Source organism: Protopterus annectens, chromosome 12.part0, assembly GCF_019279795.1.
Source record: "Protopterus annectens isolate FY-2018-M chromosome 12.part0, PAN1.0, whole genome shotgun sequence".
NCBI lineage: Eukaryota > Metazoa > Chordata > Ceratodontiformes > Protopteridae > Protopterus > Protopterus annectens.
In genome coordinates, this window is record NC_056746.1 from 929,608,165 (window position 1) to 929,635,656 (window position 27,492).

The window sequence follows — 27,492 nt, forward strand, 5'->3', positions numbered from 1 at the left end:
TTTAAAGAAAGTGGAAGTTATGCATAAACTTTCTACAAGGAAATGTTAAAGATCTGTAGATGCAGAGCAGAAAGAAAAGACGGTATAACTGCATGAGAAAAAAGGCTGAATAAAGGACGTGTTTAAAAACAGAAACAAATGAGAGACATTTACGGCTCTCAATGGTCTTTGCATTGGTGATAAAACAAATTGGATAACATTTAACATAGATAGCAGGAAACAGAGTGAAAACAGACAAGAAGGCGTACCACGTAAAAGTGAAATAACAGCCACACTGTTAAGTGAATAAAGAATTCTAAAGAGGAAAATACAGAGAAAGAGAAACTAACTGAACTGGATAAGAATTTTCTACAGATAAATACAGAATAAGGCAGAGAAAAAATGATATTTTAAGGTCAGAATAGGAAGTATGGTAAAGACAATGAAAATCTCCAAAGAAAACAGTGAGACAAACTTGGAAAGTTGCCATACTTTTATATTTTTATTTTAAATATTGCTGTTATAAATTTAGAAAGTTGCTAGAGTAACAGAGACTGTTTTAACATAAATTTTCTGAAAGATTTGAAATCGGAAACTCAAATGCATGTCACTATTTAGTGACTTCAATCCTCAGATCATCCCAGTGATTTGCCAGAAAACCAAAAATTTTAAGAGGAACAAGCCAAAAATATGAGCTAAAAATCTGGACATTCTGTGAAAATCTGTACAGCTGAGAGGTATGTCACACACACACACACACACACACACACACACACACACACACACACACACACACACACACACACACACACACACACACACACACACACACCATGTCCATCTATAGGCGATTTGGAGGATTGCCATTTCACCTACAGCCATCTACAGCACATACTTGAGATATGGGAGAAAGCCAGAGGATCCAGTGAAAATCCAAAGAGGGAGGACATGTAGACTTTGCAAAGAAAGCATCCTGGTCAAGGACCAAATTGAAAAAGCAAGTGCTGTGAGACAGCAAAGATGACCACTACATCAATGAGCCAGTCTGTTTTTTTTTATTTTAATATTGCCAATAACAGAAATATATCATGACAGGCTTGTAATTCATGGCTGCCCCCACAGCTGTGGGGCGGAGGGACTGCAACTTTGTCAGCTGAGCTGTGCTCTCATGACAAAACGCTGTATCACACCGTGGGTATGAGTTACTAGTCAGTGCTATGATGTATTACTAAATTATATAATGATAGCCAATTAGTATTCAAAAATGTAAATGAAGCCATGATAGATCTGGAATTACTCATAACAACAAAATCAGTAGCGATGCTGAACTACATACTACTATGGCTACTGAAACATTAGCATGTACAATTACTGTTTGTTTCCTGCTGCTAACCTGTAAATGTCAGACAAACATTTATTTTGTTTAATAATAACAGTTCTTCCTTGCAAACTAACATAATGACTGTTAAATAATTATCTGTTTAAATTCCCTCCAAATCAAACAAGACTTCTGGACATTAAACAATAGTTACTATATAAAAGAAGACATGATGAATACAGTACCATCTGCACTTTATCTGAAATATTGTGTAAGCGACCTCCTTTAAGGAGTGTTATATGCACAGTATATTTAAAAAAACATCACAAAGGACTTCCATCAGTAATCAGAGAAGGAAAAGAAAGTTTGCACTGAGCAAGGGCACAATTTAAAAAGGCAATACAGCTCTTTTTTAATAACACTATTACCTTTTGTTGTAACATATTATTTCAATGAGCTGGTAATTCATAGGCTGCCCATGGTGAAGGAAGATGTACTTTGGTGACTTGCAAGGCATCCTTGTGATCCTTACTTACCCCTACTGTGGGTAAGTTGAGAGTTAATTACTTGACGCCATGACTTGTTGTTAAGTACAACCTGATAACGATATTGTTTCAGAGCTACCATGCACATTTGCCTTCTTTCATTCTCTCCCACCTGTATTTCCTTTGCACATTTACCTTCCCCGAGTCTCCCACACCTGTATTTCCTTTCCACATTTGCTTTCCTTAAGTCTTTCTCATCTGTATTTCCTTTGACATCTCAAGCACTCTAAATATACTTTATGACTTAGCAGCTCCCCCCCCATCTTTAACTGGTTCAGAGATGCACTCTGTAATCCAGGATCCATAATACGGAATGGGCTAGAAAGCCTTATTACAGCTCATAGGGAGATGTATTAAAACCCCCTCAAAGTTTATCTTACAGCTTAGAGCAACTGCTCTTGCTAGTTTATCTAATCCCCCTACATTTGAATTTACTTCTTTTACTTCTTAAATGTCTGTAGTGTGCTGCACACAAAACACCAACAATGATAAGTTTGATTCCTAATGTGTATATTATGGAATTTATATGCTTTCACATGTTCTATCTGTTTTTTGTTCCACTTGCTCCATTCACTTTAGCTGATGTGTCACTTTTCTAGGCTGCTTTACATATTATGGAACTGTCCAAACCAAATTATATTGCTTTGTGTAATACTCAATGTTCTTTATTGCAAATGTCTGCTGCTTTTTAAGTTTTCTTTTTTCTTTTCTTTATTCTGTAGTACGTACAAGTGTGAGTGACTGCTGAGAAAGGAATTAACACAGTACTTGTAAATAAACTCAAGCTACCAATCAATAATTGTATTTAAAGCTCACCACCACATACATGTGAAAGGAATATTTATCCATCCCATATGTAAAATGCACATTACGGAAGGTCAAGTAGTGCAGTGGTTAAGATATATGTCTTTCAACCACAAGGTGCAAGGTTTGATTCTCACCACTGGAATTTGTTATGGGCTAGGCTTGTAAATGCCCTCAGGCAGATAGCCTAGTATGAACCTTTGAAAGGCTCAATCAAGGTGCATATAATGACATAATAGGGCAGACTAAACCATACCTGTACTGTTTGATGAGTAATAAAAATAGTTTATCTACTAATGTTACGCAAAGGAGAAAGAAATTGCAGATCATATGACCTGCTACTATACATTTTAATTAAATTTCAAGCATAGCTTTTCAAATAACATTTGAGTCCTGCAGTTCTTATTTTATAAATATTTGTTTTTCCACAATCCAATACACCAGAGAATCTAGTCCTAAAGCCAAGAGTCAGCCAGGGTATAAAAGCTGTTGAACGTTTGCACTATTAATGTGCAATAATCCACTGCTGATCCCTTTCAGGTGTGCACTTTGTATGAGTAGGCTACAAATTCAGCAAAGGAGAAACAGTAGCTTAATTCTGACTTCATAGCAACTGTTGTCTTAAATCATTTATGTGACTAACAAACCTTTCTTTCTTTGCTACTTTGTTGCATTGATGCAAGTTTGATTGTTACTACTGAGAGCATAGCCGTGGCATGGAAGAAAAGCTTTCATTAGGCTCTGTTCTATCTTTACCTTATTTTGTTTCTTTTATGGGTTGTATCTGCGTACATACAGACAGCCTATGGAACTCATCTGGCTACTTGTGGTCACACAGTATATAATCTGTGGAAATGGGCTTCAGACCCAGATTTCCTGGTTTTCTGCTAAGTACTCTGACCACAGTGCTAAGTCACACCCACCAAGAGAATTCAGCAAAAATGGCGAGATAGTAAAATATCACCATAAACATATTTATTATGTGGAATGCATGCTAGTGACAGATTTCTATGCTCTTTATTGTGCGGTATGTAATGACACATATGTTATTTTTGTATAACAGTCGCTCAAAATAATATGTGAGGAGCTTAAATTAAAATGATAATTATAAGTTTAGCAGCAGTAATTATGGGCTAATTCCATTTCCCTAAATGTTGCATGCTTTATGTATATTTTATTCTGTGCTCTTTCATGAGGATTTCCACATTATCTTAAAGAAACACTGTAAACTGCTTTAAGCACCAAAGTATTTTGTGTAAAAAAGGCATGAGAAGTCTCATTTTACTTAAATTGCCTGTATTACAAATTTACTTTCATGTGGCAGATTCATGTGCAAAGGGCTGGAACTCTACGAATGATACTAGGGACCTGGGTTCAAGTAGGATGTCTAATAGCCAGTAAGAATGACTAACAATGTCTGGTACTATGTTGTGCTCTAAAGTATAGCCACCTTCCAGAATGTACCTCCCAACTATACTGCTGTACTCCCCACCCCACATAGTACATGTTTCTGGCCTTTTCAGTACTGTTAATTTTAAGTAATTTGTCCTGCAATTATGAAACTAATTACAGGGTTAATGGAGGGGTCCAGGCTGAGTGAATGTAGTTTTCCTAAATGCTTGCAGTTACCATTATGTATGAGACAGCTCTTCAGGCAGCCCTAAAAGGTTACAGATCTGATCTCATGTGGGAGAATGTTCCAGAGAGAGGGGTAAAAAAGCACTAGGAACACTATCCCCTATTTTAACATTAGTCTTGTGCAAACTGAAAGCAAACTGATTAGACAACCTTATATGTTTGATAGGAATAAACTAGGAAAATAAATCAGTTAAATCTCAATAAGGGTTCGAAATTTTAAGTTTGTGAGTAAAAGATAGTTGATTCATAGGTGGTTACTAGGCTAACAGCCCTAGAGCCCTTACAAGCCTAGACATATTTATCCCAGGTTGCCCCAGTTGTCGGTGGTTAGGTATGTGAAGTTTGCAGAGGTAAGGGTCTATAGTAGTTAATGGCAACTTCCTCTGTCCAGGAGGGACATGGGCGCCACCCCAGGTGTGAATCTGCAGTCACCCATCCATTGATCTAGCGTGTGTCTGAAGAGGGACAGGGAGGGGTTCTGTTTCATGTGAATTGGAAGCTTGTTCCAGAGAAGTGGCAGTCTCTAGGAGATGTATCTATCTCTCCAGCATGATCTGTTCATGTCAGAAGCTAGGTTATTTTGAAGTTCTATGAAGTTCTAGTTTGGATTTCAAACTCATCCAGCCTAGATCCCTTCAGGTAAAACACAGGAGAGAAGGGGGTAGGGAGACTGGATACAAACTTTGTTTTACAGTAATAAGTAGATTCCAGTTTCATGTTGCTGTACTTTTTGAGGATACGCCCAGCCAATGGCTAACATGGGGAGCTTTGACAACAGGAAAGCTTCTGCTATGGAACTTCTAGCTCAAGGTAGTAGATATGATTTTACTCTGTACAGGGCCCCCATTTTTTTTACCTCTTTGACATTGACCTTGCTGTCCAAGAATATACAACTTTAATAGTTGCTGATGAACAATAGCTAAGTAGTGCTTCAAGACAGTCAAGAGTGCCTTTGAACTGATTACTGAAAACTAATACCTTTGCAATAGCATGCTCTGAAATAGCCATTTATTTAGGATGTTGAATCCATCTTGGATGTTATCAAAGCTGTAAGTGTAATAGTGTAAAGTCATCTGTATATTACAGCAGCTGAATATCAGTTATATGAAGGTGCATCTTGTTCGTAATTATGGAAAACAGGTGGAGACCAAGGATGGAGCCTTATGATACCATATGATTTATTTATTTTTGTTGCTTAATGAAAGACTGCTTTGTCACCACAACCTGGGTATGTTGTGAGAAGTCGTTTTTAAACCAGTATAACACAATCTCGTTGCAGTTCAATTTCACTAAGTTGGAAAGGAATGGGGAGTGGTCCACAAGATTAAATGCTTTGGAAAAGTCCAGAAATATTGCAGCAATATTGCTGAAGGCACTTCACAGCTTTATTCATATTTGTTATCAGGGAAATGGACTGCTTCAACATGATCCAGTTCAGCTGCTATATAAGATATTTTCTGTCACCTAGTGCAATTTTCTTTTTATCTGTTATATTGGGCAAATTTTTAACTGCTCATTGTCTGGGTATGCCCACTAGACACATGTTTCTTTTCAGGGGTGACCCAGGAGCAAGACAGATTAAGTGACTTTCTCTGTATCACACAAAAGGCAAAAGGAGGGAGACTGAATCAAACCCTGTACCCTTGACTATTGCAAAGACCTCATAACCTTAATTGTCTGTGTTAACTACCAGTTTAAAATGCCAGTATAGATGGCAAAAGTAAATGCTAAACATCTAATAAACCATGGTAAGTACAAAACGTAATTGAGTTAATCAGCTGCAATAACGCCAGCTCATGTCTTTGAAATTGCCTACTACTGAGTGTTAAAGTAAGAATTTCTGCAGGTTATTTTTATATATATCAGTTAGTACTACAGTGAGTAAATAGATAAGAGAGAAATGTGGCTAAGAAAGAAGGAGCAAGTAAGGACAGTGCAATGTAGGAGAGAATGCTGCAAGCAAACGTGTCTGTGAACTTCCATAATGAAAAAACAAAAACTTACAAACAGACACATAGAATTAATCAATGAGGACAGAGTAAGAAAATGACAGAAGTAGGTGAGATACTTGCATGACAAAGGTACCAATAACTGTCCGACCAGTCCTGCTAAGCTTGTGTCCTACTGAAATATTTAATGTAATATCAGAGAGGGAAACTGGCTTGACAGAGAGAGAGAGAGCGAGAGAGAGAGATCTGATCAACTGTTTCTAGAACTGCTTGTCACATTGACAGCACTTAGGGGCAGATATTTGATGGCTAACCAACCAAAGCTCATAACACTTCAGTCTCATTCACGTACACTGACTTACATTGTGGCTTCTCGATTAATTCCCTACTACAGATGCAGACAGTGCAATGTTTACACTTCAGGTTAGCAATGCTCACTTCTAAGTCCATTCACAATTAATCAGGCAGAACAGAGTGAATGTCACAGATGGATGTGTGTCATTTCATTCAGTGTTTTGAAGATGTCTGATTTTAATTTTTTTTTAACACGATTCCACAAATTAGAAAGATATAATGTCTGGTGTACCCTTACCACCTAACTGTACTTCAAGTAATCTGGAGAGAATATATTAACTTGTTTGTTTGTTGTTTTGTTTGTATTTGTTGACTGGTGTAAAGCTCTGATCCATATGGACCTTTTTCAGAGTTGTTTTGGGAGTGCTGTTACAAAAGACATGAGAAGTGGCAGGACAGGAACTGAAGATATCAGTCTGGCAATTAGAGTAGCGTGGTAAAGCCATGAGCTGCAACTTGCAATTCAGGCTCTGATTCCCTTGGCCTCAATTTGCCTACTGTGTGACTCTGAGCAAGTCATTTAACCAGGCAGTGCTCTAGGGCACCTGGGAAATTGGTGATCCCCTAGATCACATGCCTAGTAATGATCTATGAACCTAAGTTAAGAACAAAAATTGCACAGAGATGAAGGATATAGGCTCCGATCTAGCAAAAGAGGCATGAATGTACTTATAGGAACCCTTTAGTGCACTTTCCAAATTAGGGGTGTATATTCTTTAAAGTAACGTAGTGAAGAGTTAAGTTAAAACTTTAATTTGTGATAGCACCAAACAGAAGTAAAGTTGTTAATTACAGAAACAAGAGCAGAAAGATTTATAAGCTTTAGTATTAACTGGCAAGAGATGAGGAAAACGTTGACATATATGAGATGAGGAAGACTTTGACATACATGAGATGAGGAAAACATTGACATACATGAGATGAGGAAAACTTTGACATACATGAGATGAGGAAAACTTTGACATACATGAGATGAGGAAGACTTTGACATACATGAGATGAGGAAGACTTTGACATATATGAGATGAGGAAGACTTTGACATATATCTTCTTCTTTCAGGCAAGTAAACATAAGCAACCTAAGCAGTTAATGGTAAATTGCTTGTCTAACTATGCTAGATAAATATCCCATGGCACTGAAGTTAGTACTGAAAAAAAAAAACAGCCTGTTTCCTAGACTTTTAATTATATACCAAAGACATGCATCTGGAACGTTTCTCCCTGGGCTTCCGCTGAAAATGTGTTCTGTCCCAGTTGGACTTTCCCAGTAAACAAATGTTAAATAAACAAATAATTTTCTATTTGTTAACCAGGGCAGAGAACTGTTCCTCATGAGCCTTGATCAGGCTTAGCCCCGGAACACTCTGACTTGTTTATAAACACACACTACTTAGGGTTGGGAGGGTGGCGTAATAGTTAAGTTGTTTGCCTTACAAACACAAGGTACAGGGTTTGAGTTTCACAAGAGATAATTGGCTAGGCTTAAAATGACTCACAAGGGCAGTTAGCTTAGTATGAACCTATGAACTAGGCAAATGGAGGCTGAGGAAACACATTCTGGACTGCAGGAAGAAGGTCACTGATAACTCACAGCTTTAATCCTCTGAGCTAACTCTTTTATTTTGAAACAATGTGACTATTAGTGAGAAATCTTGAGTATGACACAGATGTGCGTTTGTGTTTGTGAGATTAATACAAGCGGTCATGAGCTTGTAGTAGGAAATGTTTTGGTTGTAGCTTAAAGAAATGGATTTACCCCTGGCTGACTATGTTTGATCAGTCAGGCTTTGCTCTCGTGGCCAAACTTTGACAACCTCAAATAAATCCAGCATTACTTATATCCAGTCAAGGACTGTTGCTAAATTACATTTCATATGATAAAAACTGCTAAAGTTGTTAAATGCACTTGGCAGCAGGTCTAATAGGTTATTATGTAGTTTAGTAGCACCAACTACACTATCTGAGAAAAATAATTCAGAGATGTTGTAGGGAATGTACAGAAGCATATGAGCCACATACCCTTCAGAATAACTGAACATTTAAGTTTTTCCATGGTTGGTTACACTTAGTGTTAAACCTGAACAGTGCTATAACAAATTTGCCAGATTTGCATGCAACAAACCTTACCATATCCACCACTGTTTAGCACTAAAACATTTGCTAGAGCTTCCTTACCACCTATCTTATACTCACCTCACCTTAACCCATAAAATCTTCCATACCCCATCCGCCTGCTCAGCAGTTAGAGCCCCCTTTCCCAATACTATCTTCTCCTTGGTCAAATAATAAACAACTGCTTACCATCTACAAACCACAAAGAGCTGCTGGGGTCAGTTTCTATTCCAACAGTGTACCTAGATTGTGAAATACAATTCCTATATCAATTAGGTCTATCACACACCTTCATCTTTTCAAAACATTACTAAAAGCCTTCCTCTCTGCCTTCTGGTTTTGTCCTTTCTCCTCATCTGGGACATAGCTTTCTAATACCATTCATCACCTTTCTTATAACTCCCTTTAAATCACTAAATCACCCACATATCCCCATCTAATACATCACTTTATTGTACTTCTTAAACTACTATGCCTACTTCTATTTAGCACAACCAAATTACTATTCTATTACTACTCTGTTAACACTCAGACTTGCTTATCTCCTCTAATACCTCACTCTTGTATTTCTTAAATTACTCCTACCTATCTTATATACCGGTCTTTCATCTGTAAATTCTCAATACAATGCTTGTAAATTTAATGTTTTGAACATCGATACAAATGTTACTATACTGACTATTATACTATGTATTCAATGAAACTGCATTATAACATTTGTTATTGTAAATCATGATTGCATTAAACATGATACCTTGGAGCTTTTCTCCCTGGGCCTCCACTGAAAAAGGGCACCTGTGCCCAGTCGGACTTTCCCAGTAAAAAAAAATGTCAATACATAAATAAATTTTATAACACAAATATTATAAGACATGAAAATATTTAGGAGTACATAGCAAAATGACATAGACCAGCTAAAATTTGTAAGTTTGTGGACTAAAAAATGCACTGAAATATCAAACTGTATGTGGCACATGCTTGTAAAAACATACACATGAATAAGCATTAAGTAGGGCAGTATAGATGCAGAAATCAGTAAAGGACAATCTACAGCTAAAACAGGATGTGGTTAGGTATGCTGTTATTAAACTATAATAACTATCCTAAGGTCAAATATGTTTTAGGTTTAACAAACTGTCATACAAAACTGATATATTCTCATTCAAAAATATTTTAGAAGATGCCATAAATGAATGTGAATGACAAATACAGGATACAGGACGGCAATCAAAAATCAGTTAGAATCAAAATCAGGAAGGAAAAAGGAGGTAGGCAAAACTGGTGCAGGGTCCGAAAATGAACAGGATGAATAGATGTGCCTAAGAGATACTTTGTATGACAAACAGAACCATTATTTGGCTCAGTCTGGAACATGGACTAGAGTAAGGGGTATAACATATAGTAGCTGCTTTATCTATAATATACATGAAAAAGTATGGGAATATTTTTCATCACATACCATGGGATGAGTCAGATACAATATTAAAAACATACATTGCTTGTTTTATTTTTTTAATTTATTTTGTTTTGTTAAATGGGTTATGCCAGCTGGTCAGTGGCTCATTTTCATGGACACCCGAGAAGAACAGTTTCATGTAATTCTTTGCTGTTTGAATATATTTTTTTCTGCTTGTCCATTGCACTGAATATAGTGTGGACAAGACATTGCATGTCTGAATACCCATTCATACATAAATCTGAATTCCCAACTTGTTTGTTACAGGTAATTAGCAGATATGGAACATCACATACCCTCTTTCTCAACCACAGCTCCCTAACAAAAGTGCAAGATGTGATAAAGTGAGTACCAACACTTCAAAAATACTGTATGATTTAAACAGAGTAACAGTGAATTCTGAAACTTGGTGTTATATTTTCTAAGTGTTTTACATGTCCAAATTTTAAAACTGCTGCATTCGAAGTGGGATGAATGCTGTGAAATCCCACTGTCTCAAGGTCCGTAGATATTCTGTTCACACTTATTCAATGGACACCTATCAAGAATATAAACTTTAATGTGTGCATGATTATAGTTGTGAAGTCTGTGAGTTTGAATAAAAATACATACAGATACGTCTTCTGCGTGGAGACATGCATGAATGGGAGTGCCTTCGTTGAAGGTTGTGCGTCAGGGCTGGCAACTCGGTGCGTAAAAATCAACTGCCAGTCATTAGCGGACCAGAGTTCCGCTGTGGCGACCCCTAACCGGGAAAAGCCAAAAGTCACAACAACAACAGATAAGAGAGATGCCGTCTTTTGAAATGGAGCAAATTTGTACCTACTTGACTCCTCATATTATCTGGATGAGATGAGCTACCTTATTTTCATTTTGATTAGTATGGACACATTACAGGTAGCATAGCTCTGTACTAAGTGTTCTGTTTGATTTGACATTCTTGGTCAAAGCATTATATGTCTCTTGCTCTTTCTTTATACTTTACTATTCCCAGATGTGAAGCACGTATCCTCCCAAGCATTTGTTTTCTCAGGTTGTTGTTGTGTCTTTCGGCTTTTCCTGGTTAGGGGTCGCCTCAGCGGAACTCCAGTCCGCTAATGATTGGCAGTTGATTTTTACGTGCTGAGTTGCCAGCCCTGACGCACAACCTTCAATGAAGGTACGCCCATTCACGCATGTCTCCACACAGAAGACACTCTAGCTGAGAATCGAACAGGACATCTTACTGTGAGGTGACAACGCTACCGCAGCACTAATTATTTTGTCTGCTTTCGACATCAAGTCCTAGACAAACTTTAGTTTTTCATTGAAAGAAAATAAGAATATCCTTTTACTGATGGCTTTTGCTAAAGCCATCCTTTCACCCTAATGCCTTTCAGTAGCTGCATTTTTTTCTAAGTCAGCGTCAGTACATCTCTGACATTCTTTTACTTTCTTGTCTGTCTTTGATGTCTGTGATATTACTCAAAGACTCACTAGCCCTTCTAATATTTATTTATGATTCCCTGGTAAGTATGCTTAACTGAATATATTTACTATACATCAGTATTTTTCTGATCCGTATTTCACTTTCGGATCATACTTTTGTAGATTGCACTCTTGGAGGTGCCTTACACAAAGACAGTTTAAATGTGCTTTGCAAGGGCTGTGGTCTGTTTCCACCTCAACGCTTTTTACCAGAGACATATTTGGGAACCTAACACATGACTGATGGCAATATATGTAAAGTGCATTTACTGAATAAAACTTGCAAAAAATAAAATGTTCAGTGAACCAGCCTTTGTCTTTTCCCCATGTGATTGTGGTTTACCTGTCTGGCTGCAGAAATACACTTTGTTTTGTTGGTTTACTGAAAGAGGTTTTAAGCAAACTTTACTCAATTAAATGCCATATAAATTGCCATTAGTGAGTCAACATGAATCCTCATATTGGTGAAATTTCTTGCTTCTATAATAGCAGTTCCTTTTCTATTTGAATATATATTGTTTGTGCATCTATAAATGCTCTTGACCCACATAACCTTCTCCTGTGCCCAGGGTATGATTATGTTAGCAGAGGAAGTCATTCATAAATCCTTGTGGATCAGTCCGCTACTCTGGTAAACACAAGCAAATAGTTATCATTCAAGATAACTTTTATGCCATTCATCTAGTATCTACTTCCAACATTTTAGGTTTCACAGTTTTGAGTATTTTCACTTCAGAAGTACAAACAGTTAATTTTTATGTTACTGTACACCATCGTTTAAAGTTCTTTAAGCACAGCTATTCTTCCAGTAACACATCTTAGAAAGTTCTCTTGCAGTGAACTGCTATTTGTGCTAGGGGCATTTACTAGGAGAAGACTACAACAAACCAACAGACCTAAATAACATTTGGGACTGCTAATCACCAAAGAGCCTTTCCTCTGCTTCTCAGGAACTAGCTTAGGATTAGTGTTTTGCTTCTGGTCAGAGAAGGACTAAGGGGATACTGATTACTAATGGAGTGAAGCTGTGGTCAGACCAGCACTAGTAGTAGCCACATAGTAACCAGTAGGTGCATTATAACTATTTATCATTTTTTGCAAACCTAATTCTGTTTTTGTTTTTCACTTAACACTGCTGGATTAGCTACCATCTAATATAACTTCAGAGCATCACCCTAAATACATCACCCACAAATCTTCACGGTCTTCTATGGTAGTCTCCCACCAACCCCCGAGTACTACAACCGCCCTAGTCCTCCACACCCAAGCAACTTAACCCAGCAGTCTGTTCTCACCCCACCTGTGTCCAGTCTAGTTGTATCAGGTGTTCTAAGGCTGTGCAGCAACTGCCTTATGCTTTCCAACTGCCCACTGCTTTTACCAATTGGCACCACAACCCATGAGAGGTATAAATATTTAAGAAACATGGAGGCAAAGGTTGAACATCAGCCCACTATTGGAAAGCATCATACATTCATAACACCATGTCAGTTACAACTCATCAGTAAGTCCGTAATTTTGCTGAGGTTATAAAGAAAAAATGACCAAAGCCTCCTAGAACACACTCTAAAAGAACTTGGCATCTAGTGTGCAAAGACCTCAAAGGCCTGCTCCTTCTCCACTGACACTTAGTGAACCTCCACACAGATCATGCAGGAGTCATAAGGAAAGCAGGTCTAAGCCTATAAGGTCCACTAAGTGTGCTGCCACACAACAAAACATTTTAGTCATAGCTGAAACATACTCCAGATTCACCAAGCTGGACAAGAACAGGGCGACTATAAGCTGCTTATCTGGTGCCAGGATTCATGACATTACAATGGCCATAAAGTCCCTTAAAGTAGACACTTATGACTATGGCCTAGTTGGGGGCCTATGTGAGAGTGAATGACCTGAGGTGCTCCTCCCGGAGGGACATGCAGAGAGACAAGATGGAACTTACTATGATGTCTTAGAGGCAGGAAGGACACTGTCCTTGAGTGGCATCTTTCTTTCACTAAGAATGATGCCTAGAAACCAAAGCAAGATAATTAGCTTTAACAATTGGCTAAGTAGCTGGTGTCATTCCAAGGGGATCCAGCATGTATCTGCCTGGGATAAGATGTTACATCTAAGACTTCTTGTTTTCCTAAGAATGGCTTACACGTCTCATGCTAGGGCTTCTAGATACTGGATAAAACCTTTGTTGCCCCATAGTGTCTTATTTAGGCAGAGCTCCCATTGAACAGTCCTACATAAAATCAAATTCAAATCCAAATTTGGACAACATCATGATGGAGGGCCCTTACAAATCTAGCCAAGTTCAACTCATGTTCCCAAAGGTGTCTGGTTCAAGCAGACATTAAAATAACCACCTATTGCCCCTGTTCAAGAGGGACACAGGTGGAACCCCTGGGTGTATTTCCAGTTTCCCATCCAGTTGTCCAAATTATGCTTAAATATAGCCAATGAGGGACTTCTTTAACATGAATAGGAAGCTTGTTCCAAAGGTGGGGCAACATCTGTGAGATAAATCTGTCTCTCCAGCAAGTTCTGTTGATGTCACATATCAGGTTAAGGTCCTTTGAGCGAGTGACCCATGTGCCATTGGACTTGCGAATATGCAGCATTTCCATTAAAGCTGGGTCAGAGATTGCTCTATATGCAAGGCACAGGTCACCTTTGAGCAGTCTGTATGACAGAGTAAAGTGACAATGATTTCAGTCTGTCTGCATAAGACAGATCTTGAAGACCCTGAATTTTCTTTGTAAGGAACCTTTGTGGTCTCTCTAATTGCTGCAGGTGTTTGCAAAGGAACATACCAAAGGAAGCATTGTACTGCATTATTGGCATGATGAGGGAAGAGCACAGGGGGGTTATAACCTCTTTTCTTGTGCAGGCAATACCCTTACTTATGAGATGAGCAATATAAAATGCCCTTCTTACCACTGTCGAGACATGGTGATTGAAGTTAAGGTTGCTGTTGACCTGTGTGCCCAAATCTCTCACCACTGACTGTGTACTCAGGGTATTGCTATTAATGTGGTAGTTTCCAGGAACATCACCCTTTCCGAAGGGGATGATAATGCATTTTTTTTTACAATAAGTTTAAGACCATGACTTTAGCACCAGTCATTAGCCTGCATAAGAACTTTTTACAGGATGTTGACATCGCTAGGGGTTTCAATAATCATTCCCAGTTTGCAGTCATCAGCAAACTTTGTCAGCCATAATCCTTTAGCTTTATCCTGTACTTCAAATAAGTAGATTCTGAACAGTAGGGGTCCAGAACAAATCCCTGTGGAATACCACTGGTTACAGATCTGTTGGAGGAGGTGGAGTCCCTACTTTGACCATATGAGTTCTATCAGTGAGTCAGTTTGCAACCCAACTGACAATATATGGGTTGATACCCAGCTGGATGAGTTTATCAATGACACCTGAATAGGGGATTGTGTCAAAGGCCTTGGCAAAGTCTAGGTAGACTGTATGCACAGATTTGCCCATATCTAGGGCTTTGGTGACTGTCTCAAAGAAGCCCACCAAGTTTAACAGGCATGATCTCCCCTTGACAAAGCCAAACCGGGTGAGGTCAAACATTTGGAGATTTCCTATATTTTTGTTACTATCTGTGGAGTTACTGAGATATGGTTTCAATGCAATGATAGCATTCCCTCTGTAGCAGGGTTTGCTGCTTATCATGCCTTCATGCCCCCTGGGCAACTGTGGGGGGAGTATATGTATTTGTCAAAAAAAAATCATCTCACATCAAATTACCTACAACCTGAACTTGGATCTCCTGGATATCCAAATCACTCCTAATTAACATTAACCAACATTTTTTCTTTGCTGTTATCCATAGATCCCCATCAATGTCCCCCAAAGATCATATAAATTACCATAATACCACTGAGGGGCTAAATATAAAACCAAATACCTCCTTACTTGGGAACTTTAATTACCCATGTATTGACTGGCAGACTTAGCTTTTAAAAATGTATATGCTAAGTATTTCCTGGACTTTTTTTAATGCCAGTGTGCTGGAACAAATTGTTAAACTATCCACTAAAGTCTCTAATTCATGCTCATTGCCAACATATCCCCCCAGCTGTACTCCATCAGACACCTTCTAATCTCTAGTTAAATTTAACCATAGATCAGTTACCGTCTCTGTCAGGTTTAATGGTACCACCTCACAACCAATTCAGACTATGTTTAGGGACTTCTTCAGGGAAAACCTGCTTCATCTTGTAGAAAGCCTATGCAGAATTCCCATCAATGGCCTGCAAATGGACTCAGCTGAAAAGGGTGCCACATTTACATCATTTTGTTAGCATCTAAATAGCTACATGGAAAAGTCTATATCCATCTACCCTATATATAATGGTAAAATCAGAAATAAACCTGCCTGTATGGCGGTCCTGTATTAATTGTATAACAAAAGAAGGAAAATTATGAAAAGGCGTAAGAAATCTCCATTTCTGAACTTCAAGATCACACTGAAGTATGCTATCAAGGGACTTAAGAGCATATTTGTAAAATATAAAGGAGAATATGAGGTTAAGTTCACTACAGATACCAAAGGATTGCAAATCCTTCTTCAGTTTTGTCAAGAAATGAAGGACTAATTCCTGAAATAACAGTCCAGGCATGACCACAGCCAACCCTCATCTGTTTACTGTGTGTGTGTGTGTGTGTGTGTGTGTGTGTGTGTGTGTGTGTGTGTGTGTGAGATGAGTGTGTGTTTGTGTGTGTGTGTGTGTGTGTGTGTGCGTGTGTGAGAGATGGGTGTGTGTGTGTGTGTGTGTGTGTGTGTGTGTGTGTGTGTGTGTGTGTGAGTGTGTGTGTGTGTGTGTGATGAGTCACAATGTTCATTAATGATGAATGCATGTAGGTAGCAGTGTATGAAAGGGCTCATTAAATATTTTCCTCACAGCTGTAGCAGGGACTATAAGAAGAGCTTGTAGTTCTTTAGTATGGGCACACAAAAGTACGCTTCACAGCAGTGGTCATTGGGTGTGCTTGTGCCTTGATCGGGATTGTTCCCATGTGGACAGTAGCAGCAAGAACGTTATCTGGCTGCCTTAAAGGGCCCTGAAGCTTGCATTCTGATCTCTTTCTTGTTTTGACCAAATTAAAAGTTATAAATGGGAAGATAGGAAAGTGGTGAAAAGGGGGGAAGCAAGTGGAGGGTAGAAAGTGAGATAAATTATGGAAACAGGCAGGGTGGAGTTGGGGAAAGAGGGATTTATTTTGGGGGGGAGGGGTCCAGTGCTGAGTTTATATTTTTGAAGAGAAGGTAAGTTGGAACGGTAGTAAGAGAAGTAACAGGAAGGAAAGAAGGTTGGGGTAAGTATCAGGGGCACACAAAGAAAGACAAGACAGAGAGGAGGTTCTGAAACAATGAGGGATGGAGAACACAATGGAGAAGAAGACATCAGACATACAGAGCAAAGACAATGGTGATGGGGATGATTGGATAACAAATGTGGTGAAAACATGGAGGAAAACACTGCGATGGATGAGCCCTGATGGTCAGACATGATGCAGTGGAAGCTTATTCATCACCTTGGACTCCCTCACTACTGGGCTCTGGCTCCGATGTTAATGGTCAGTTCTGGCATCCAGCTGCTTATCAATAATGTGCCTCACCATTTCCTGACATACATGTCACCTCAAACTGTTACTGCTTTCCACAGGTGTTACCGAAGCATCTTCCTGATTTGGACCAATGGCAGTAGCTGCTGCTGCTGGTGCTACCGAGGGGTGTGAAGGTGACAGCAGCAGCTGGGAACACTAATAATTGTGGTGTTGGTAATGGAGGTGTAATAGCCACCAGCAGTAGGGAGGCAGGCATGACTGCTGCTGCAGATAAATGTAAAATAAACGGAGAGAAGCAAAATAAAAAAATGTATATAATGGAAAGGAATAAAAAAATGTATATAATGGAAAGGAATAAAAAATGTATATAATGGAAAGGAAAGCAAGAAAGAGGGTGGGAGAGAGAAAAGTACAAATGCAGTAAAAAAAAATCAAGGTAAAACATAATCCTTGTCTGCTTGTTTTACCTGTACTATAATGCATTGGTCATGCAGCACCCAACCCACCATAACAATGTTGCACAAATAGATAACTGTAGGGAGCTTGAATCCAAAGCCACTATCACTTGCAACTTGAAATGTCACTGCACTGCACTTGTATGCAGAAGTACAACACTCTATGAGAAGCTTCTACTGAAATATACACTAATGGTGTATGCCGTACACTTATAGAATGAAAGAAACAACAACATATGACCTCTAGGAGACTTGAACCCTTGCCCTTTATTACCTATAGCATCAAACTGTATTTGCATGCTGAGCTACATCAGCAGCCTAAGAAAAGCCTTTCATGAAACACACACTAACAGAATGAAAACTCTACAAAGGGGGAACTGAACCAACTGCCAACATAATAGTAGGCCATCAGTGGCTTAACACGATGAGCTACATGTAAAAGTGCATGGAACCCTACAGCCACTGACCTTAATGTAATCAGTCCCATACTGCTGCTCCTCAGTACTGACCATGACATCTAAGTGGCAATACTGTATACAGCAAGTTGTAACACCTGTCTCCCTTTATGATGGGCACTCTGTGTATGGGCAGTTGTGTTTTTCCAAATAAAAGGTACAGTCTTAAATGGCTGTAAGTAGCAGGGCCACATATATTTTGTAACATACCTGTTGCACATGCAGTGAACTATTAGCTTGGTATTGTGAGCACCATAATGTCATAGGATTGATCTTAAACAACCATCACTGAGCAGCATCACTTGTTTGAATGGTAACAATTTATTTACAGTCTATGACACTGCTGACAATTTATATGCATCCAAAAATAAAGCATTCCTTTGATAGGTATTGTGGTCATTGGTGTTGTCAATCAAGGATCCTTGGCTTATAATGATGACAAAGAAGGTAAAGGAGGTTTTTTGATTCCTCAGGACACCACCTTTGCAATCTAAACTCATTTTCTGCTTGCCATAGTTCACACTGTAATAGTTTGCAAAAAGAAATGCTTCAGAATTTGCAGACGTGTGTTTTCACATGTGCCAGCTGTTGCTTACTGATGGGCAGCTCATTTGCATGGCCAGTGTCGGCAAAGCCCAATGTAAGTAGTATACAACAGTGGCTGAATCCAGCATTGCGAGGCCTGAAATATGAATACGAAACATTAGCTTCTTGTTAGATGACGAGCAGTAGCTTATCAGTTGTACACACAAATCGACAGTGCTCGTTGCAATCCTGCACGCACTGTAGCAACGAGAAGGAGAAGCGATTTAGAAGCCTTAAATAGCCATGAGTGAGGATGATATGCAAGACAGGGGTAGGAATGGTAGGAGATGACATGGAAAGAATGGAAAAATGGTCAAAAGTGTAGCAGGCTAGACTACATATAATGCTATTAGTAATGAAAACAAACTCACTGTCAAGAAAATGCTCTTACTTCCCTCCTTAGCCATACAATGTGATTATGCATGTTCTTTCTTTTTGTGTTTAACAGAGGCATTCCTAAAACAAGTATATTGTGTATGCGTGTTATTATCATACGTGGTTGAAATTAATATTTAAATAAAGTGTCTTAACTGTTGTGCTAGAGCTGCTGGGTAAAAAAGAGTTGTGTGACCTACTAGTCTTTGGGTTATTGTCATGGTAGGGTTACTTCTTTCCCATTAATGAAATATTTCTCTCTTTATTTGTTTGTTTCTTTGTTCATTAAATGGGTAGATGACCCATGACCCAGGTTCAAATTAAGCACAAGTGATGTAAACAGAGAAACTTGTAGTAATTTGCAATTCAAACAGTAAAGTAAATGTTCGTAAATAAAGCTTACATGTAGTAGAAAATAACTTACAGTGCACACAATAATATGATTATTATTAAAGGCATTAGCACAAAGAAACAATCTCATGGCATTAACATTGAGTGGACCAAGTGATTAATTATACCATTTACAATTTATTTACAGTATTTGCAATGTAATGAAACTCGTTCAGAAAGGTTTAAGTGTAATGCCCCATATCTAGTTGTTAATTAATAACTAGTTAGTAGAGTAGAAGCATTTATCTAGTATCGTGAAAGTAGATGCAGCTAGTTTCTTGTTGAATATTTTCTTTCAGACTGACTTTGTATGCTTTTTATGGAATTGTGTATGATGGGATATGCTTCCTTGTGGCAGGAGCTATTTTATCAAATGTTCTTTCACCTACAGCCATTTTAAAGAAAAGTGTAAGGATGGTAACATCTGTTCCATTGCTTTTCTGAGAGAGTATGCAGTGACTTCAATGACTAGATTAGATCTGAGAGCGGAACAGTGTCCTCAGTGGGTCCTTGTATAAATCATAATGTCTAGTATGAATGCTGACTTGACTGTTATTGGTTGATGCAGGCTCTATCCCTTTACTCCATCTCATACTGTTTATTGAGAGGTGACTTATGCCTGACTTACAGGCATTCTCTGATCCAGCCCTGATGAAAATGTTACATATTTGCAAGAAAAATTATATGAGGATTACATTTTCCATGGACTTGAACCTTATTTGCGATTCTAACAGAACTTGCTGGAGAGACAGATTCATATCTCAAAGGCTACCTCATCTATGGAATAAAGTTCTCATATTTGTAAAACAAAAGCCATCGCTCACTCTCTTCAAAAAGAATTTGTATAAATGGATGGGGAGACATAAATTCCCTCCTGGGGTACTGTCCATGTCTCTTTTGGACAAATGCAGTCTGTAAAATTACTCAGGGCTCCAACACCGAAAGGCCCATTACCCTGATACTATACCATCCCCTGTGTGGGGAATTAAGATATAATGTTGTCATATCCTGGGTATTATTGACTAGGCTTGTAAAGGCTCTTGTGCAATTAGCCTAGTAATCACCTATGAATATAAATCTACTTATAAGGTCACAATGATGTGTATTATTTTCAGTGAGTACAACAAAGCATCTGATTTTGTTCTCTGCTATTTGTAATTTGTGGGTAGCGGTCGAGTGACGCTAAAGACATGCAGGTAGGTGCGAGCGTGAATGGGTGTGCCTTCCTTGAAGGTTGGGCGTCGGGCTGGCAAATCTGCATCGTAAGCATCCACTGCCACTCATGAGCGGACCAGACCTCCGCTGTGGCATCCCTAACCGGGAAAAGCCGAAAGACTTTTTAGAAGGTAAGTGTATTGACAGTGGTAGGAGCTCAAATTCCAGTTTTGGTCTAAGAATGTTTGTTGCTACAGCTTGTTGGGCTATGAGGGGACAGAAGGTAGGAAATACAGCCGCATAGCTTTAACTGAGTTAAGATTTTGGCAATTATTGCTTCTGTGTGATGGGGTAATTGATGGGGTAAAAGACAGAGTTGGACTGAATGAGGTCCACAGGTATGAAAGCTGCTTTCAAATTAAAGTTCAAAACAGTGTTTGTTGTTGGGTGGGGGGGTGGGTTGTGTGTGTGTGTGGAGTTTCTTAACTTTGTATTTTTTGAGAGAAAGAGAGAAAGAGAGAGAGAGAAGGAAAAAGACTCCCCAGATACAGACAGAGAGATACTGCAGGTATTTCAGAGAAGGGCGGCTGCAATCTTTATAGGCCTTGGGGAGGTTTATGCACTTGGCAAGTATTTTTTATTTTACAGTGTATTTAAGAGCTCTTGGGTTCTTTGTTTAAAATGCTGCAGGGTCTGTACATGCATACATATAAAAATTAAACGAAACAAGTAAACGTTTAATATGTTGTATATTTTGCCTTAATCACATTCATCTAATCATATTTCAGTCAACTTGATTCAGCTAAAGCAGTCCTATCACCTGAATGCTGTGTTTACTTTCTGACATTGAGGAGTATTTCCCAGTGAACATAGCTCACAGTGACAGATTACTGTGGTAATGTATTTATTTACTGTGAGCAGCTTACTGCAACAGACTTTCCTATTTGCAAGACAGTAGGCACTTAAGGTTTTTTCCTCTTTTCTCCACTGTGGTGTGATTGTGGAATTGGTATATACATAATATTTGGGGGGGGGGGGGTGGGCGCTGCAGGGGACTCCCACCTACAAAAAAATAATGTTTCTGCTTTTATATGCTTTTATTCACTGTTTTCATATTGCATTTTTTTGATAAATGGTGAGTCAAAAAAGTATGCTACGATGAGTAACAGGTAAACCTACTGTAACATGCATGTTTGTGTCCAAAAATATTTTTCATTAAACTGAGTTTGTAGAGATGACATTCAGTAAATCTCATTCCATCAAAGTGCTCCACAAGGTGGAGAGTCATATGTGTATTTAAAAGGAAGACTTAAACAGAAAATACATGACAGATCTTTGAGCACCTCAGTGGAATCAATACATTTCATGAAAACAGAAACATTAATGAGGGCATAAGTCATGATTAACACAAGGAAGTGTTTATTTCAAATTGAAAGTAGAAGACACATAAAAAATTTTGAGAGGGTCCTGTGTTCATAACAAGTGCCAAAATAAATCATTTATGATACAGACAGGAATTCTAATGAAGCAGTGACTTTTCTTTATGACAGGAAATGGGCAAGCTTGATGGGATAAGTAGTTCCTTTCTGCCTACAATGTCCATACACCCACTTTTCAGCTGTTTTGCAATGGTGTATCTACCTTTAACATTGCCTCTTCACAAAAAAGGGGTGCCTACTGCAGTCAGGATATCCTCTAAGGGTTTCTGTCACCAACATTGTCCTCAGATAAGGTTGAGAACACCTTGGGTAACACCCTGTCCTTATCCCTTGAGTCACTAGATGGTTTTCCAGAAAGTCTTTGACCTCTCCAAGCTCCTCCCATACCCAATCAAAGTATTTCTGGTGATATGGCACTTTTATTTATTATTTTATTTTGTTTGCTTAGTGGGAAAGTTCAGGTGGCACAAAGCCCTTCTTTGGTGGAGACCCATAGAGAAAGGCTCCATACACATAAAGTCAAAGAACAATACATTCTACTATCAAATTCTCACATTCTATGCACCTACTCTAATGTTATATGTGGTGTAGTGGTGCAGCGGTTAACATTGTCACCTCACAGCAAGAGGTTCTCTGGTTTGATTCTCGGCTGGGATTCCTTCTATGTGGAGTCTGCATGTCCTCTCTGCATTTGAGTGGGTTTCCTCTGAGTACTTCTGTTTCCTCCCACGTTCCAAATACATGCATCTGGATGTTTCTCCCTGGGCTTCCACTGAAACTACACTACACAACACTAGTCTCTGTCCTAGTCGTACTTTCCCAGTCAACAAATATTAAATAAATAATAGGGCATTTGTACATAATAGTAAGACAAAGTGTTACAAAAATACTCCCAAATACACTTAATATATATCAGGAATAGTACATTGTAGGCATGATTAAACAATACCATGGTTTCAGTACTGAGGTATAATAATTTTAAGTACAGCACTTGCTATGGTGGTAGCACTAGTCTGTAATCTTACCCTGACGTGTAACAACGACACTGCCAAGAATTAAGGAGGAGTTGTTTTACTTTTTGTTTTGATGCTTAGTGGGTTTTTAATGAGTCTAACAGGGAGTAGAATAGAGTTCCAAGCCTTAGAGATATATCTGGAATACAGGGCATCTCAAACTACTGTGAGGAGATGTTTGTCATTAGTGGGGAGCTCTCAATTGAGGGTGTACCTTTGTCGCAATGAGCCTAGGGTAGGGCAACTTTCAGGTGTTGCACTACACAGTGTGCCACTTGTAGCTGAGATAAAGTGAAGTACATCATTATTCTTTTGGGAAAACTTGGCTAGGCTTAGAATGACCCCTTGGGTCGTTAGCCTAGTAACAGTCTATGAATCTATGAAGTAGCAGGGCAGCTGTAGCCAACTGATGTGCTAAAGGGCAGTGCAGTGATGAGAACAGTAAGCTTTAGTGGATGCATATTTGGCTGTTTTACTCTAACACTGCTCATGTTTGCTCTTCTGTATAGCCTGGTGAAAATGTATGAGTTATATAGTAGTGTGGAAAGAAGATAGGCAGAGGAAAGAGTTGTTCCGTTACTCTCACTGTGATAGTGTTTAACTCTGTATAACAGACCTAGCCCTTTTTTTTCTATAGGTTGTTGAATATGCAAATCAGATTTTAAGTTATCATCAATAGGGACACCTAGTAGTCTAGCAGACAATTTCAATTACTGAACTATTGAAGCATTTGATTTAGAAGTATGTTTTGCAATTGGCATTGGACTTAGGGGTAAAAAGGAGTAGTTTTGTCTTCTTTGGATTCAGGATGAGATTGGATTTGACTAGCCAATTTTGGATGGAGATGAAGGAGTCCAGAGTGAGCTTTAAAGATAAGTACGATTCCGGGCTGAGCATATAAGAGAAGAATCATCAACATATTTGATTAGGTTATCATGTTTAACAGCAGGGTACAAATTGTTAATAAATACGCTGAACAAGAAGGGCTCAAGTATTGATCCTTGGGGTACATGGACAGATACTCGTAGGAAGCTGGAGTAGCTTGATTGCATTTAACATATTTGGGAGGTAACATTGGAAGAAGGGGAGAGTGGGATGGGATAAATGTAAAGATGCTAGCTGAAAATGTAGCATGTCATGGGAGACTGTATCAAAGGCTTTTGATACTTCTAAGAAAAGTGCATGTACAATATTGTTTGCTTTGTGTTTTTGATTGATGGTGTTTGTGAAGTCGAGTGATGCAGTATTAATGCTGTGGTTTGGTCTGAAACTGTACTTGATAGGAGATAATAGATTTTTGTTAATGATATGTGTTAGTAGTTGAATTTGGATGCATTTTCCAGGATTTTAGACAAAGGGAAGGTATGGATATGGACCTGTAGTTGGCTTGTTCATTGATGTTGCCTCCTTTGTGTAGATGCAGGATATAAGATGTCTTCAATTGCAAGGGGACATAAGATTCTTGGATAGATCTATTTATGGGAATAGAGACATGATAGGCTATGGCATTAGCAGCAATTTTGAGATATTTGCCTGGTAAGTTATCAATAGTTAAGGTGGTGTGTTTAAGTTTGAGGAGGTACTTCTTTATTTTAGAGGTGGGGATAGAACTGAGGAAGAAGGTTCTGGAATTGTTAATGGCTTGAGAAGCATTTTGTAGATTGTTATTTTTACTGAGTAATGAACTTATGGCATTTATGAAGTGGGATTCGAATGGAGAAGCAGTATTGCCTGGATCCATATCAAGGCATGGGTTGGGCTGTTGACATCTGTCAGGGGTTAAGAGTTTTTTGATGAGGGTTAAGAACACTTTTGGGGTTTTTATGGTGAATGCTTTTTGAATATTATTAGTAGTGGATTTTATCTCTGTTTACTTTTTTTGGTAAGATCATCAGTGTATCTAAAGCTGTGATTGTGTTGTGGAGTTTGATTTTGTTGCCAGATTTAATAATCCTGATATATTTTATGCCTGAGCATTTTGGAGTCAAAGGATAGTGGGAGGCAGAGTTATGATTGACTCTCTCTCTCTCCTAATTGGAGGCTGATTATTTAGTTCATTAAGGGAAGTTGTATTAAACAGAACAGCATAATTGAGAGGAATGGTTCTGGGTAGATTCCAGTTGATTAATTTTAGACTGGAATTGTATGTGTTAAAGCTGGTAAGCTTATGCACTTCAGTAAAGTGATGATTTCTCTGAGATGGGTAGTACACCACTGATTGCTAAATCTATCTGGTAAGGTTCCTCAGGATGATATTTTGTTTGGACTGGTGGTCAGTATCAGTCCAGAAAGGTTTGCTTATTATTAGACTTGTTGAACTTTGCTGGGGTTTGGATAATATGAGTACAGCAAAACAGATTTAGTAATATGGCGAGGGAGCCAGTAATGAGGGACAGCCAATCTATGTTTGGGTCCCCGAGAATAATTGTTTCTTAAGTGATGCTTGATGTTATCCATGAAAGAATATCATCCATAGTAGAGAGGTTGTTTCCTGGTGGGGTGTATAAGGCAATGACACAATTTTTTCTCTGTGTTTGGTTTGAGAAGAGAAATAATGATCACTGCATTCCTGAAAATCAGTGGATTGACAGGGTATAGAGTTCAAGGGTATTGGAGAGCATAATAGAAATGACTCCTCCAATCACTGCATTCCAGAAAATCAGTGGATTGACAGGGTATAGAGTTCAAGGGTATTGGAGAACATAACAGAAATGACTCCTCCAATCACTGCATTCCTGAAAATCAGTGGATTGACAGGGTATAGAGTTCAAGAGTATTGGAGAACATAACAGAAATGACTCCTCCAATCACTGCATTCCTGAAAATCAGTGGATTGACAGGGTATAGAGTTCAAGAGTATTGGAGAACATAACAGAAATGACTCCTCCAATCACTGCATTCCTGAAAATCAGTGGATTGACAGGGTATAGAGTTCAAGGGTATTGGAGAACATAATAGAAATGACTCCTCCAATCACTGCATTCCTGAAAATCAGTGGAGTGACAGGGTATACAGTTCAAGGGTACTGGAGAACATAACAGAAATGACTCCTCCAATCACTGCATTCCTGAAAATCAGTGGATTGACAGGGTATAGAGTTCAAGGGTATTGGAGAACATAACAGAAATGACTCCTCCATTCTTTTCTATACAATCAAGTCTATAGATGTTGTAGCCAAGGGGGTGTAATTTCTGCATTTTTGATGTCTGGTTTCAGCCAGGTGTCAGAGATGGTGAGAATATGTGGTGAGTACATGGTTAACAATGCATGTAGGGGAGTTATTTTGCCAGTTTTGCTTCTTATGTTTGTATGGAGAAACTTCATCTCTGAATGGGCAGAAGATGCACTGTGAGAGATGAGAGGTTGGGATGGGAAATGAGCAGAGTCATATTTGGTCAGTAGTGGGGGGGTGATTCAGGGATAGGGTGAATGTAACCTACGAGCTGGAGTTTACTGGGTAGTAGTAGTAGTGGAACAGCTTCTTCAGCTGTTGTTTTGTTTTTATGTAAAATGTGTCTTGCAGAAGTAAGGCTGAAGTATTTGAATGTTTAAAGAGGTAAAAGCAGGAGGTGTTATACAGGCAGGGAGATATATGAGTGAAAAAGCCAGTGTGATCGAGGAGAAGTCTGAGGAAATGTAGAGAAGGAAGGTGGGCATGATATGAGAGGGAGCATGTAAGAATAATACATGATGTCAGAAAAATGATACATGACAGCGTTGCATACCAGGTAGTCAGGTGCATGATGGTACGTCTGAGTAAGGAGTACAACACTAGTGAGCTGAGCAGAACTTTAGAATAGGAAGAAGAAGTGGCGGTGATAATCGCTGATAGTACCTGGGTAATGAGCAAGTTATAAAAAGGGAAGTAAGAGTGATGCTTCTAATGGGGGTAGACAGTAGAGGTATAATAAGTAAATAAAGTGATAAAACTGGAATGTGTGCGGATGTGAAATAACAGACAGCTGGAGGTTCAAACTGGAAGAGGGGATAGTTTGTTTTGTGTGGGATGGTGGAGGGAGGGAAGGAAGACTGAAAGATAAGGAGAGACAGGGATAGAATAAGGAGAGAATAGGTCAGGACAATGGACAGGATAAGTTGTTTATAGGGAAGATGTAATGGTAAGGGTATGGGGCTCTGCATAGTGTTGGTAACAGTGAAAAGGATTCTAATGAGTAGTGTTAATCTGATAAGAGTAAATGGGTGATAGAAACAAAGGTAACGTGCCATTTATAGATTACGATATGGCAGATTTAGGAGGTGGTGTAGTGAATTTTTGAAATAAAATAATAAGACGCACAGTCGTAGATGCAGATGAGTGTTGAATGTACAGAATATAGAACAGTGGCAGTGGCTAGAGATCGATGGGGTAGTATTATGGGGAAGGAATGGTGGGCTTCACAACGTCATGCTCTTTTCTCTACAT